The 13,331-nt window shown below is 46.3% G+C and overlaps 1 long non-coding RNA gene across 1 annotated transcript in view; it reads right to left on the reverse strand.

Annotated features, from left to right (window-relative positions):
• Positions 1 to 13,331, reverse strand: part of LOC144767182 (uncharacterized) — a 269,664-nt gene that overhangs the window by 903 nt on the left and 255,430 nt on the right. The window contains exon 3 of the long non-coding RNA XR_013598092.1: positions 408 to 480. This is a non-coding gene — a long non-coding RNA (uncharacterized LOC144767182). The remainder of the gene's footprint in view (positions 1 to 407; positions 481 to 13,331) is intronic.

Here is a 13,331-nt window from a genome sequence, read left to right on the forward strand (position 1 = left end):
TATTTTAATACATTGATATTGTATATCACAGTTTATATATACATGGACGCCCCAAACCATAGAAACAGAAAACGAAACCAGAAAAGGTTCGGGGGTCCAATCACTAATTTGATGGCAAGTGATTTACAAACATGGGAAAACATTTGCAATTTATATTAAAAAATACTACAGTAAACAGTAAACAGACTAAAGAAACAGGGAAGCAATCAGTTTTATACAATGGTCAAAAAAGGTTCTCTCATTTCAAAACATGGCAGCAAGATATTGTCTCATCAGGATTGTAACTCAGAGATTACAATGGTGGTACATAACATGAGGTACCACAACTGACTAGTATGTTGGTATTTATATATATATAAGAATAACAATGATGATATATTTGGAAGACACATGTATTTAAAATTTACCTTGAAACAAATTGTCTGATATCAAGTTTCACATCCGTCTTAGTCAGGCTTTCATGGAGTTTCTCTTATTATTCTGTTAAAATAATCCCCAAAAGATGTATCAGAGATGCTCTCCAAACTAAATTCTGTACAAGGTTAACATACCAGTCGAAAACACTTCACTCAACATTCGTTAAGACAGGAAGGCTAAATTATGAAGGTCCAAATCAATGGTTACCAAGCCTTTACCCTGTATTACTAAAGAAACCTTCAAGTCGTTCATTGGAACCAAAATAATATCTATACTCACTGAAGAGTTGTAAGCAAGGTCATAAATCCTAGTCACGGTCGCTGACAACATAGAAGCAAAAGTAGGCCCACAGAGAAGTCTAGAACATTTTTTTTTAAATTTAATTTTGAAGCATGTGAGTTGATATTGAGGAAAGGTATATCATATGCATCATCATATGCATGGAATTAAAATATTCTAAATCATTGATCAATTAGTAAACAATTAGCGATAAGTCTAATAAGTCAAAAGGACAGCACTCCTATATATTGCGGCCCCAAGTCACACTCAATTAGAAATAGGATCCTTAATTTATCCATAGTATGAAAGCAACAAGTCTTATTTGAAACATAACTTGGCCAAAATTTCCCTCAAGGAGATATTATAATCAAAAACCTATAGTTGACATTCATCATGGAAAATATAAAGTATAAACCTCAAAAGGTAGGGGCAAAGAAGCTAAAACAAACTGTGCATCGAATTCTGTGCAAACGAACCGCCATCTTGGGCAGGGTAAGCTGAACCAGAAACAAATACCCAAGAACTAAAGCATTCATGTCTACCAAGAGTTTAGACCAAATCTAATTGTTACATAAGGAATTCCTAAAACGGACCGGGGATGTATATCAAAAATTCCCCAAGATTTAAAAAAGAAAAGAAAGAGTTAGTCTCAGTGCGCAAAGCAAAAACTCACCAGAGGGCTGGAACATGCAGGAGTGTCAAATTGTGGTCTTCTGGTTCAAAATCTTGGCGCCAAACGTACAATATATATAGGTGTCTTAATAGAATAATTAAGCCAATTACTAGCAATTTAGAGTGGTAATTGCTAAGTGAGGAACGAGAAAAAGCGCCGCCATCTTAGAACAGGAAGGATATACTGAAACCTTACCTTTTAACATCCGACCACATAGTCACCGAGAAAGCATAATTCTAACGAGTCTTCGAATGTTAAGGTAACGTTTTATCCTCTATCCAAAAAGTATTTTTTGTAATGCATTAGTGAATTAAACCAAAAACAATGGCTAGGTGGCATGCATGAACACCAATTTCTAGGGGTACAAAATGATTGCTAACTCCCCAGAAACTGCCCCACTATATGGTAAAACAAGCACTGGCATAGCCAATAGGTCTCGCCTTTGGGTCCGATGTGAACTTATCAAGAGGATTGCTTAAAAACAATCTGTGGCGAACATTGGATATAACTGGATGGGCTTCAGTGCACCAGACTCTATAGAAGGTTGAAAGGCAATTGATGTTGTAGCACAACTGCATTGTTTAAACGTTGCCATAACAGAACATTACGAAGGCAAAGACATAAGGTACAGCAAACTTTTTTCAGGAAAGGAAGAGCAGAGATTGTGGTGGGGCATACACACAGAGGTCAGCACACACTCCTTGGTCTGTGCAAGCATATGGGGGAAACAAATGTCAATGTGAGTTGAGGAATAGCAACAGACACAGAAATAACAATATTGTTACTCAAAGGCACACCATTTGAACTCTATGCCAGATTCCCCATCGCATTTACAAAGCACATAGTATGTTGTTGGCATGGAAAGGCTAGCATGCTCTGCGAAACTGACACTGTATAGAAACATGGAACGTGCAGAAAATTAATATGCAACCACAAGGAGGTAAGAAACAATGTAATCGCATGAAAATGCCTTCTGTTGATTTTAATGTGGAAAAGAAATAGAATTTAGCAAATTTTTTTTTGTAGGAGGGACAAACGCTGCCATATGATTCCTTTTTAACATCTTTTGCATAAGAGGCGTGTCCTCCACAGAATTTAGAAACCACCAAGTTGTTAAAAATGGGTGGTGCTCGGGAAGTTTGTGCTCCCAATAAACAGCGCATTTGTTAACATCCTGCTCCTGTACATAGCGTTTCCCCCTATCCGCAATTATGTACAGGGTTTGGAATTGCAGCCTGTGTGTTAAATGAAAAAACTGAAAGGTTTTGTTCATGTCCGCCAAAGCAGCTCTGAAGTGGAATGAGGGGCGCAGACCAGCAAATGTTAATTGAATAATTTCAAAATCGGTTTCGAGTGCAATGAAATAAGATGAGTGGGGGATGGGGAGAGAAGAACGCCGATGAGATAAGGAATATGAAGAGGGCGGTAGCTGAGCAGATGAGAGGAAGTTATGTATACAGGCCAAGGCTGCTGACTTTGGAGCCGGCGGAAGCAAATTTGAGTACCGACTCCACATCCTGTGATCCTGGGCATATCACATAATCTCACAGTACCTAATAAATTAACATTACTTTGTGTAATGTGACTGGTTCTCATATAAAGTGCTTCAATAAGCTTGAGTTCAGTTTGCAATATATATAAACTGAAGTAGCAACGCAGAGCGGAGGTTGAATAGAAGCCCACTGTGCTTGAAAGCGACATGGGGTGAGGTGGTGGAGGCTGAAGGAGGAAGGAATGGTGCCCGAGAGCATCTGCCAAGTCCTAGAAGTCTTGTGGGCTTGAGAACAGTGCCCCAGAGCTCAGAATTGACAGACGGGCCCTGGAGGGGGGACGGCACAGGCGAGATGAGCAGGAAACAATTACAAATAGACCGCGAGTGGTGCCCAGCCTGTGTGTTAAATGAAAAACTGAAAGGTTTTGTTCATGTCCGCCACAGCAGCCCTGAAGTCGAATGAGGGGCGCAAACCAGCAAATGTTAATGAAATAATTTTAAAACCGGTCTCGAGTGCAATGAAAAAATTGCTACATTTAATTTTGGTAAGTAGGTGGCTTGTGACATCTACAGGTTACCGCTAAAGGAATGCTACTACTTTAATGAGGCAGGAGCGAAAAGCAAAAAAAAAACACACACACACAGTGTTTCCCTTGCGGGAGCGAGCAAGGGCACCATCTGTTTGAAAGTTTATTACAAACAGATGGTTTCAAAGCTCCTTCCCGCAAGGAAATCGCCAAACATGCACTCGTTGCCATTGAAAGCAATGCAATGCGTGCACGTTTTTGGCCTAAAAAGCAAATCGATTCTAAGAGGTCTCCTCCTAGGCAGCGCATGCACGCTGCGTAAGCGAGACCTAAAAAGTTGCTATGGGGGGGGCGTGGCAGGCCTGCCAATGGAGTAGGATGCACCTTGCGGTAGCTCCGCTCTCCTGCAGCCGGCCTAAACTCACCTTATGGCATCGGGATTCGGTGGCAGACCCTCTACTGACCCCCGCCTCGCCCCCAGTTGCCAGTTGTGACATGCTGCCTCGAGAGCTGGGGTCGGCAGGACCCGTCATTTTAGAGTCGGGCAGGAGCGGAGGTGGTGGACTCCCGAGGGCCGGGAGCTGGACTCGGGGTGCTTCAGGCCCCCTGTGAGGACCATGTCGCCTGCTGGGGCTTGGGAGCGAGCGGGACCTCACTGCTGTCGCCTCCCTGAAATATAGAACCAGCGCGCCCAAGCTGAGGCAGGTGCCGCCACTTTGACTGAGCTCACAGCAGGCGGACCTAGCGGGAGCTTAGTGCCTTGCCTCCTGCCCATGCGACATCGAGGGCTGGATCGGGACCGGGGGCGGGGGGGCCTTGAGGCAGACCCTCTTACTGCCTGCCTACATAGGCCCTGGATGGTGACTTGGACGGCAGCTCCCTTTACGTTGACTGGGCCGGAGCGCGCCCGGTGAACAGCGGTGGGCCTACCTGTCCTCCGGACTCACGAGTATCGAGGAGTGGTGTGTGCGGGAAGGGGCTTGCTAGCAGCCTGCCTTCTCTACCTTTGAGGCTGCCTTTGAATTCAGGTGGGGCAGTCATTGAGTTGAGACAATTCCCTGGCCAATATTTTTACATCTATTTTTGTGTGGGGTAAAGGGGGTGTTGACTGAGGCTGAATATTCTTGCTGCCTGGGCCTGTCAACCATCGCTGGTGACCAGGCCTGTCTGGGGCTCTATACCGCCCAGGGAGACTGCTCTCGCCCCCTTTTTCCACTCTCACTCTGTGGAAAATGACTAAAATCGGTGATAATAGCCCTTATTCTGCCAGAACATTTTTGTATGACATCATGTTTGTATTCGAACGAATTTCCTACATCGTCTAAATAATGTCCCCGTCTCCAAGGTCTAGCGTATGACACAGCCAATGTAATTTTGTATGCACTGCCTCCTCGCCTATCGCATTGACTACATGTGGTTATGTACGATTCTGTCAGCATTGATAGTAGGATTATTTCCATCTGCCCGTAATGTATATGGGCTACCAAAGACCTCAATAGACAGCCCAGCCACATACTTCCCTTATTAGTATAACTAAATGTCAGCTTGTACGTCCTTACCTCAGACATGAACAGAAATGAACTAACTCATGATAAAAACTGGGGACTGTGGAAAATGACTAAAATCGGTATACATAAGCGGCGTCCCTTTCTGTTCACCATAGCCACTGTTGAGCGTAAAGTAAAAATCATGAAACATTGGCCACACCATCTTGTCCCTTTTCAGGCCCCTTTGTGCGCATAAGTGGCAGCCATTTTTGAAAACTATGGTCTCCCTGCCCAGCGCCGCTAGCTAGCGCGTCTCTCCCTCTGACCTCGCAAGCATCCCCCCGCGCGCTGATAGCCCCCGCTCTCTCATACCTGAACCATAAAACTCCCCCCCAGCGCGACTCTGCCTCGGAAATGCATTCCGCTCCCGGCCAACACCTCCCCATCCTCTGATGAACCCCCTTTTTTTCTCTGTGCTCAATCTTCCTGCCCGTTCCCAGGGCGCCACCTGGCCCTGCGGATACCATTTATTGGCCCCCTTACAGTAAGCAGCTGCCCCGATTCAAAGGATCTCTGACTGATCAATGCCCCCCACCCCATGAGATCCGATCGGACACACATTCCGGGAATCGACGGAATGTCCTGGTGTGCGATAGTCATCACCTACTGTGACCGGGGTGGGGACTTCTACTGTAAATGCGTGTGGGAACAGGCCCGAAGTGAGGATTCCGAGGATGTCTTTCCGTACATCAAAGTATTGACAAGAATGTGTTTCATGTAATAAAGCAATAAACCTGTGTATAAGAGGCCAGGCCTCAAGGATGCGTTTAGAGCACCTCGAGAAGATACCCTGTTGTCTGATTTGACGTGTTCTGCTCCGTCGGAATAAACTCCTGTTTCCTGCCTTCCAGTCTCCAGCGCCTGCCTTTTTATTTGGTTACCGTGAGTTGGGTGAGAGGCGGCTAACGCCGGGCAAACCTTTAAAAGGGGTAATCGACCTGATCTGCCTGACCCTTTTTCTACAATTGGCGTCCCAAACGTGGGGCCCCATCAGTGACACGTGGATCCAGTGGGAGAGGTCCCAACGACAGAGTGAACGACTGCAAGGATCAGGAAGTGCACCTGCCCAATAGACCCTCGTCTGGCAGCCGATCATCCGAACTTCACTGGTTCCGAGCAGACCTCTCTCGAGTGATCTACGGTCCTGACTGGGAACCATCAGGAGTGCCACGACAGAAGATAGAGGACGATCGGGCGCTGGATTCGGAAGACAGGAAACTGTCCATGCGGTCCGGGTAAGGTCGTGTAACACGACGAATTGCGAATTGATTGTTTGATTGTTTGAAAATACTAGTATTACTCATTTGATTGTTTCTGAGAGATTCTCTATTTGCAAACAAGCACAGAGTCGCCATACTCTGTTTAGTCTTTGCAGATAGTGAAGGGTAGGTAACGCAGGCTTTTGCCCCCGTTGTAATCAGTCGTGCCTACTTCCCTCTCCATTTGATTGATTGTTATCCAATCATTTACTGTGTTGGAATTGGTTCTCTTTGGATCATTCTCTATTTACAAAAAAGCACAGAGTCGCAATACTCTGTTTAGTCCTTGTGAATAGTGAAGGATAGGTAACGCAGGCTTTTGCCCCCGTTGTAATCCGTCGTGCCTATTTTTATCCCTCATTTGATTGATTGTTTGACCGAACATTGATCGTTCGGAATTGGTTCTCTTTGGGTTATTCTCTATTCACAAATAAGCACAGAGTCGCAATACTCTGTTTAGTCTTTGCGGATAGTGAAGGATAGGTAGTGCAGACTTTTGTCCCCTTTGTAACCCGTCATGCCTATTTTTGCCCCGTTTGTTGGTAGTTGGTTCAGCCCGGACCGCTTATTAGAGGTGAACCATCCGGCTCCACTGGAGGACACCCCTAATAAAAAGGACATATATATAAAAATGCGGATTAGCCGCTGTATCATGCTAGCAAACAGTAACATAAAAATCGTTAGGAAAAACAAGAAGGAATCGAGCAAAATCAGTAGGCCACTGATGGGATCTCTTTTTTTTTACCTTGCTAAAATAGAAACATTAGGAACAACCCCTCATGAGAAATATGAAACTAGTAAGAAGAACTGAACTCGACGTCATGATGGCTGCAAGACAGCTCGGCCCTACCGCCCACCTCGTCCAAATAACGACAAACCCTATGCAATTATTATGAATAAATACAACACTCCAGCAAAGTAACATGTTAAAACGTTTTATTATACAACTATTTATTAAACAACTATTTACATGGCAAACGGCTGAAACAACAAACTCAACTGCATTTGCCGCCTGCTTGACGCTGTAGCAATGTTGGGCTGCTTTGGGCTACTTTGGGCTACTTTTTAGTAGGATTTGGGCTTTAGAAAGTCTACAAAAACCATCAGCCGGCGAGGTAGCATCGGTGGAGGCCTGGGATGGAGGGAGGAAGCTGGCCGAGGAAGTCGTTGTGCGGATAGCCCGGAGACGACACAACGTGCAGAGACACGTCCCCAAATCACCCAGATGTAGTGTCCAACAAGTTGCGGGCAGGGGATGCCTTACTGACGCCCCCCCCCCCCTTTTTGTTGTTGCCTGGTCCAGCCATCCTACAATGCTGCGCCGAGAGACGGCGTGGGGTGCCCTGGGGGGGGAGGCGACGCGAACGGGCCTCCCCCACCTCCCCAGGGGGAGGTTCCTCAGCTGCAGCAGGGCGACCCTTAGCGTTTCACTCGCCGACCAGCTGCAGCAGGGCGACCCTTAGCGTTTCACTCGCCGACCAGCTGCAGCAGGATGACCCTTAGCGTTTCACTCGCCAGTCAGCTGCAGCAGGGCGACCAGACGGCTGCACCAGGACTGCCATTGGCGTTCCACTCGGTTGGATGGCCGGAGGACCCGCTCCGGTGGCCGGGGTGAAGAGCGGCTGCTGCTGCGGAACGCTCACAATGGCGGCCGGCTCCCAGGATTTGGGCCTGGTCCACTAGAACGGCTCTGGACTACTCTGGAACTCGAATGCTTGCCTGCTCGGGCATGAGCCACACTCTTGAAGACATTGTCCAAGCTTTAAAGATTCTACGAGAGCCGTTGGCCCTCGACTCCCGCGGGCTTCCGGTGGGGGCAACTGCCACTGTTGCTCGACTATCCCCCATGGATATGCCACTGCCCCGGGTGACCACCCATCTGGTGCCGTGAGAGAGGCTGATTCAGCGCATCGGTGGAGGGATACGCCTGCTGTCCCGCTCTCCGGAGTGGCCGCGACGTTGCCGCGAGAGGATGGTGCTCTCATGATGACGCCAGCTTTTGTCTGAATTACCAAGAGACACTCGATCAGCTCCGGTGGAACCTCAGCGTGACCCGGTAGGGAAGATTTTTGCCTTCCCCCCCTTTGAGTCACGGTTCATGCAGCCTGTTCTTTCTGTTGGCACTAACGAACTTTTTGAACTGCCGAAAGGGATTCTGGTCCGGCCGCTAGTTGTTGGAGGCATTTGGACTATACTCTGGACCCGCCCGGCCTTGCCCCAAAATGGCGCCAGTATAGGCGAGACTTGCAACTCCTTATGACGTTTTTTGTTACGTAGCCTTGATATTATGGGATATGTATACCGTCCCTGAGCACGTGGCGGGCGGGGAAGGGTACTGACTGGGCATGCGGACAACCCTACTGATATTGGTTCCTATTCACTATTGATTATTGTATTCTCGAAGTAATGTTACTCATGATGCTCGCCCATGGTATGCGTATGAACGATTTTATTGTAACTGATCCTGTTTTACTTTCAATTATAAAATCAACCTTCATTGATCCTGCAACCATTTGTCTCGTTTAGTTTTTCCAATTAAAATGGCTCGCTCATTACGTACTCCTATACTACAAGTGTAATCTCTCCTTACCTCATGCATTTCCCGTCTGCCCCGTGGCTGGCCTGTATGGTTGGAGGCCCGTATTTGAATGCTGACATCTTTTTCAATCAAGGTTTTAAAAGAAAAATATATATGGAATTAGCATCATAAACTGATAGGGTTTTTTTTTTTAAATACCATGCTCTGCGAACAAGAAACGACCCTATACCACCATAAACCATCTCTTTTCCTCGAATGAAAATATGAAACCGTCACCCCCCCCACCTTATACTGAATACCCCTGGCCTTTGACCCCTCCCTACACGCGGTCTGTACTACCGCCCTCGGGCGACCTATGTAATGAACAGCCTGTCATTGGTTATCTTTTCCGCACTACCGGTTCCTCTGGGCTTCAATGCCGAGCTAAAAGGGACTGCATCCCACAAAGATAAGTCAGGTACGTGGTAGGTAAAAACATTTTTTATGTTTATGCGCGCTGATGTGCTTTGAACACTGCCCCCCTCTTTTCTTTTTGTGCAGGTTACATCGGAAATTCAGCTGAAGTATGGAGAGGACCTAAAACGCACCATGCTCCACGCGAGGAAAATAGGCCAGCTCTGTGAGATGGTACATTATATGCAGGAGCTATCTCTGAGAGCATGAAAATTGTATGGTATGAATGTGCGCATGGGCCCTGATTTGTACGGTATGAATGCGTATGTGTGGCGCACGTCTGGGTCGATAAAAGAATGCTTTTTGTATGACGAAGGTGTTGATCGAACGGTTAATGGAATAAGAAAAATAAGCCAGAACATGGTACCTGCATGTGAAGGACGAAAAAGAATATAGCACTTACCTTACCTAGGAACGACTCTCTCCCTCTCTGGAGCTAGTGAATGGGAGAGTGGCCTACACCCGAAACTGGAAGGGTTATTGTAGTACCCCGGACCCGAACCGATATCCCAAATGTACACCCAAAATAATGCGCACCAGTGAGTCAATTTACGTGCTGACTAAATAAGAGAAGTCAAGAGTACCCCGGGTTGGGGTTCATCCCCAAATCCCCCTCAGCCCAGAAATTAGGGATATTGTTATGTTTTAGATTTACCCCTTCTTCTTCCATCCTCGTAGGAAAATCAGAATTGTACCATTACACGCCCGACTGACACCCCTCCTTTACCACAACTTGGATCATCATTTTCTAGATGTTGGAAGGCCCCACCGTGAGTATAAGCACGACTGGACTAGTGTCCGACCAACTAAGAGGGAGTAAGTATTTTCAAAAACGAGATTACCGACAAAAAAAAAATTGTCCACTATTAGGAAGGAAGGAGAATAAAGAGCTCAACCCCCCCCCAAATGAATTAAATAGAATACTGAGAATGCGCAACACGCATGAAAAAGTCATTTTGCCCAAAATAGCTCTGTGGTTTGTCTTAGGTTTTCGCACTTGATGTATGTACTGTCGCACCCTATCCGGTATTTGTGTGTACGTAAACTGTGAATTTGTTTTCTCTCAGCTTGTGTTGTATACGTGAAACCGACCCGTACTGTTCTATATGTGTGTGCACTGAATAACCTATTATCATACACGTTTCTCTCTCTCTCTCTCTTTATGTTGTACGTGTACTAATAGCCTATTTGGTGCACACAACGCTCTCTCCCTCTGAGGGCTCCCTTGCTCCCTTTTGAATAAATGACGACACTGTACCTCGCCGGTACAGGTATAATTGGCTTTAGACACGACAGTGTTTGAACAAATTGACAGAAAAAAAAACGATCGTATTTTGCCATATTACTGCCTCTCCTTTCTGTAAAATGATGAAACTTAATTGGCTGAGAAAGAAAGGACAGGTAAGACGACTGATGTCCCCTAATCTGACCCTTAAAAGGGAACTATATGTCAGTGGCTTTTGTTTTAGCGCTTTAGTAACACCACCCCCATCATTCGGATGACCACCGCCCATTGCACAAAAGTAGAATGTCCGAAACGTCCCCGTTTTTTCCAGAATGGTCCCAGTTCTGTAACCAGCCGTCCCAGAAAATCTTAGACTGTAGCTGATGACCTTGTTTTTAAAGATAAATCGTCCAAAAACTGATAAAAGTTAGCCGTTGCTGTCAGAAAAGAAAAAAAAATGCTTAACGTATGTCCTTCCCTGGAAAAAGTAGCTGCAGGCCCATGATGATAGCACTTCACACTTTTTATAAATTAGCAGACCTTGAAGAAAAATATAGCTCAACAGGATTTGTTTTAAGAAAACCACGAGTCTCTCCTAGAGGAGCCGGTTTTGAATTCGATGAACCATGTAATTGTTGGATATCAGACTTCTTGCCACGTTCGCAAATATAACAGGAGTAAAACGCCAGACAGACCTCATGTTTGAAAATAGAAAATACTTGCCAACCCGAACCACAGCAATAATGCATGAGTTAACAGCATACACCGATGTAAGGATTACTAAGCATCCACCCTATCGAGACCAGTAAACGTTTCCCCAACTACTAAGGGTTGGAAGAGAAATTAAAGTGTGTAAACGTCTTCCCCTGTCATTTCTCTAAGACTTGTTTTTTGTACTCATTTAAAGATAAACGTGCAGTCGTCAGAGGAGAGGGGCCGGACGTGACGCACAGATTGGCTGCAGTTCGGAGAATATCTATGACCTCGACCAAGGTGGAGCCACAGAGCAAAGAGTTGCGAGACAAGGCACCATTCTCAACGCAGAAAGTGAAGGAAAGAAGGACTGTCCAGAAGCCCCTGTATGTTGATGAGCTCGTGCCGAAAGTCCCAGCCCATTGTGCCCGATTGATGGGCCCACTTGCTTGAAATTTCTGCCCTCCTTGGTCCGTTTCAGGTCTGATCCCACTCCACCCTCTCTTCCCTCGGCCTCCCAAAGCACGCCCCCATCGCCCCTTTTTTCCATACAGAGTTTTTCTTTGAACTTGACTTAAAGAAGAAGCACAGCACAAAGATAGAGTAGGGTTTGTCACGAAAGAAGAACGGAATGCGGGTACCCCGCCTAAGGTACCTATGATAGATTAGTTAGGGAACAGGACAACCAGGACTGTGGTCCGAGAGCAAAGAGTGGCCACACCCTGCAACGCAGAATCTGAATCCGAGCTGGACGCATAGCTCCACCGCCGGTGCTCAACAGTGCCAACGAAAGAAGAAAAACAATGAGAGCCTACCAGTGATGGCTCACTGTAAAAAGACACTGGAAAGACGAACCCTTTTTGAACATTGCCACCCTTTGAATGACACTTGTATTAATTTGAATTCCTCTCCCAACCACTTGTATTGATTATCACCCAATTGAGCTTTCGAAACATTACATCGGTCACTTCCAACTGTACATGGATAACTAAGAAGACGTTAACTCCGTATCTTGATGATTGTAGAAACACCAGTTATGCACATGATCATGCTGTCTAGTTTTGATCCCCATGAAATCCAGACCTCAAGTGATAATAGCCCTTATTCTGCCAGAACATTTTTGTATGACATCATGTTTGTATTCGAACGAATTTCCTACATCGTCTAAATAATGTCCCCGTCTCCAAGGTCTAGCGTATGACACAGCCAATGTAATTTTGTATGCACTGCCTCCTCGCCTATCGCATTGACTACATGTGGTTATGTACGATTCTGTCAGCATTGATAGTAGGATTATTTCCATCTGCCCGTAATGCATATGGGCTACCAAAGACCTCAATAGACAGCCCAGCCACATACTTCCCTTATTAGTATAACTAAATGTCAGCTTGTACGTCCTTACCTCAGACATGAACAGAAATGAACTAACTCATGATAAAAACTGGGGACTGTGGAAAATGACTAAAATCGGTATACATAAGCGGCGTCCCTTTCTGTTCACCATAGCCACTGTTGAGCGTAAAGTAAAAATCATGAAACATTGGCCACACCATCTTGTCCCTTTTCAGGCCCCTTTGTGCGCATAAGTGGCAGCCATTTTTGAAAACTATGGTCTCCCTGCCCAGCGCCGCTAGCTAGCGCGTCTCTCCCTCTGACCTCGCAAGCATCCCCCCGCGCGCTGATAGCCCCCGCTCTCTCATACCTGAACCATAAAACTCCCCCCCAGCGCGACTCTGCCTCGGAAATGCATTCCGCTCCCGGCCAACACCTCCCCATCCTTTGATGAACCCCCTTTTTTCTCTGTGCTCAATCTTCCTGCCCGTTCCCAGGGCGCCACCTGGCCCTGCGGATACCATTTATTAGCCCCCTTACAGTAGGCAGCTGCCCCGATTCAAAGGATCTCTGACTGATCAATGCCCCCCACCCCATGAGATCCGATCGGACACACATTCCGGGAATCGACGGAATGTCCTGGTGTGCGATAGTCATCACCTACTGTGACCGGGGTGGGGACTTCTACTGTAAATGCGTGTGGGAACAGGCCCGAAGTGAGGATTCCGAGGATGTCTTTCCGTACATCAAAGTATTGACAAGAATGTGTTTCATGTAATAAAGCAATAAACCTGTGTATAAGAGGCCAGGCCTCAAGGATGCGTTTAGAGCACCTCGAGAAGATACCCTGTTGTCTGATTTGACGTGTTCTGCTCCGTCGGAATAAACTCCTGTT

Source organism: Lissotriton helveticus, chromosome 7 (assembly GCF_964261635.1).
Source record: "Lissotriton helveticus chromosome 7, aLisHel1.1, whole genome shotgun sequence".
Lineage (NCBI taxonomy): Eukaryota > Metazoa > Chordata > Amphibia > Caudata > Salamandridae > Lissotriton > Lissotriton helveticus.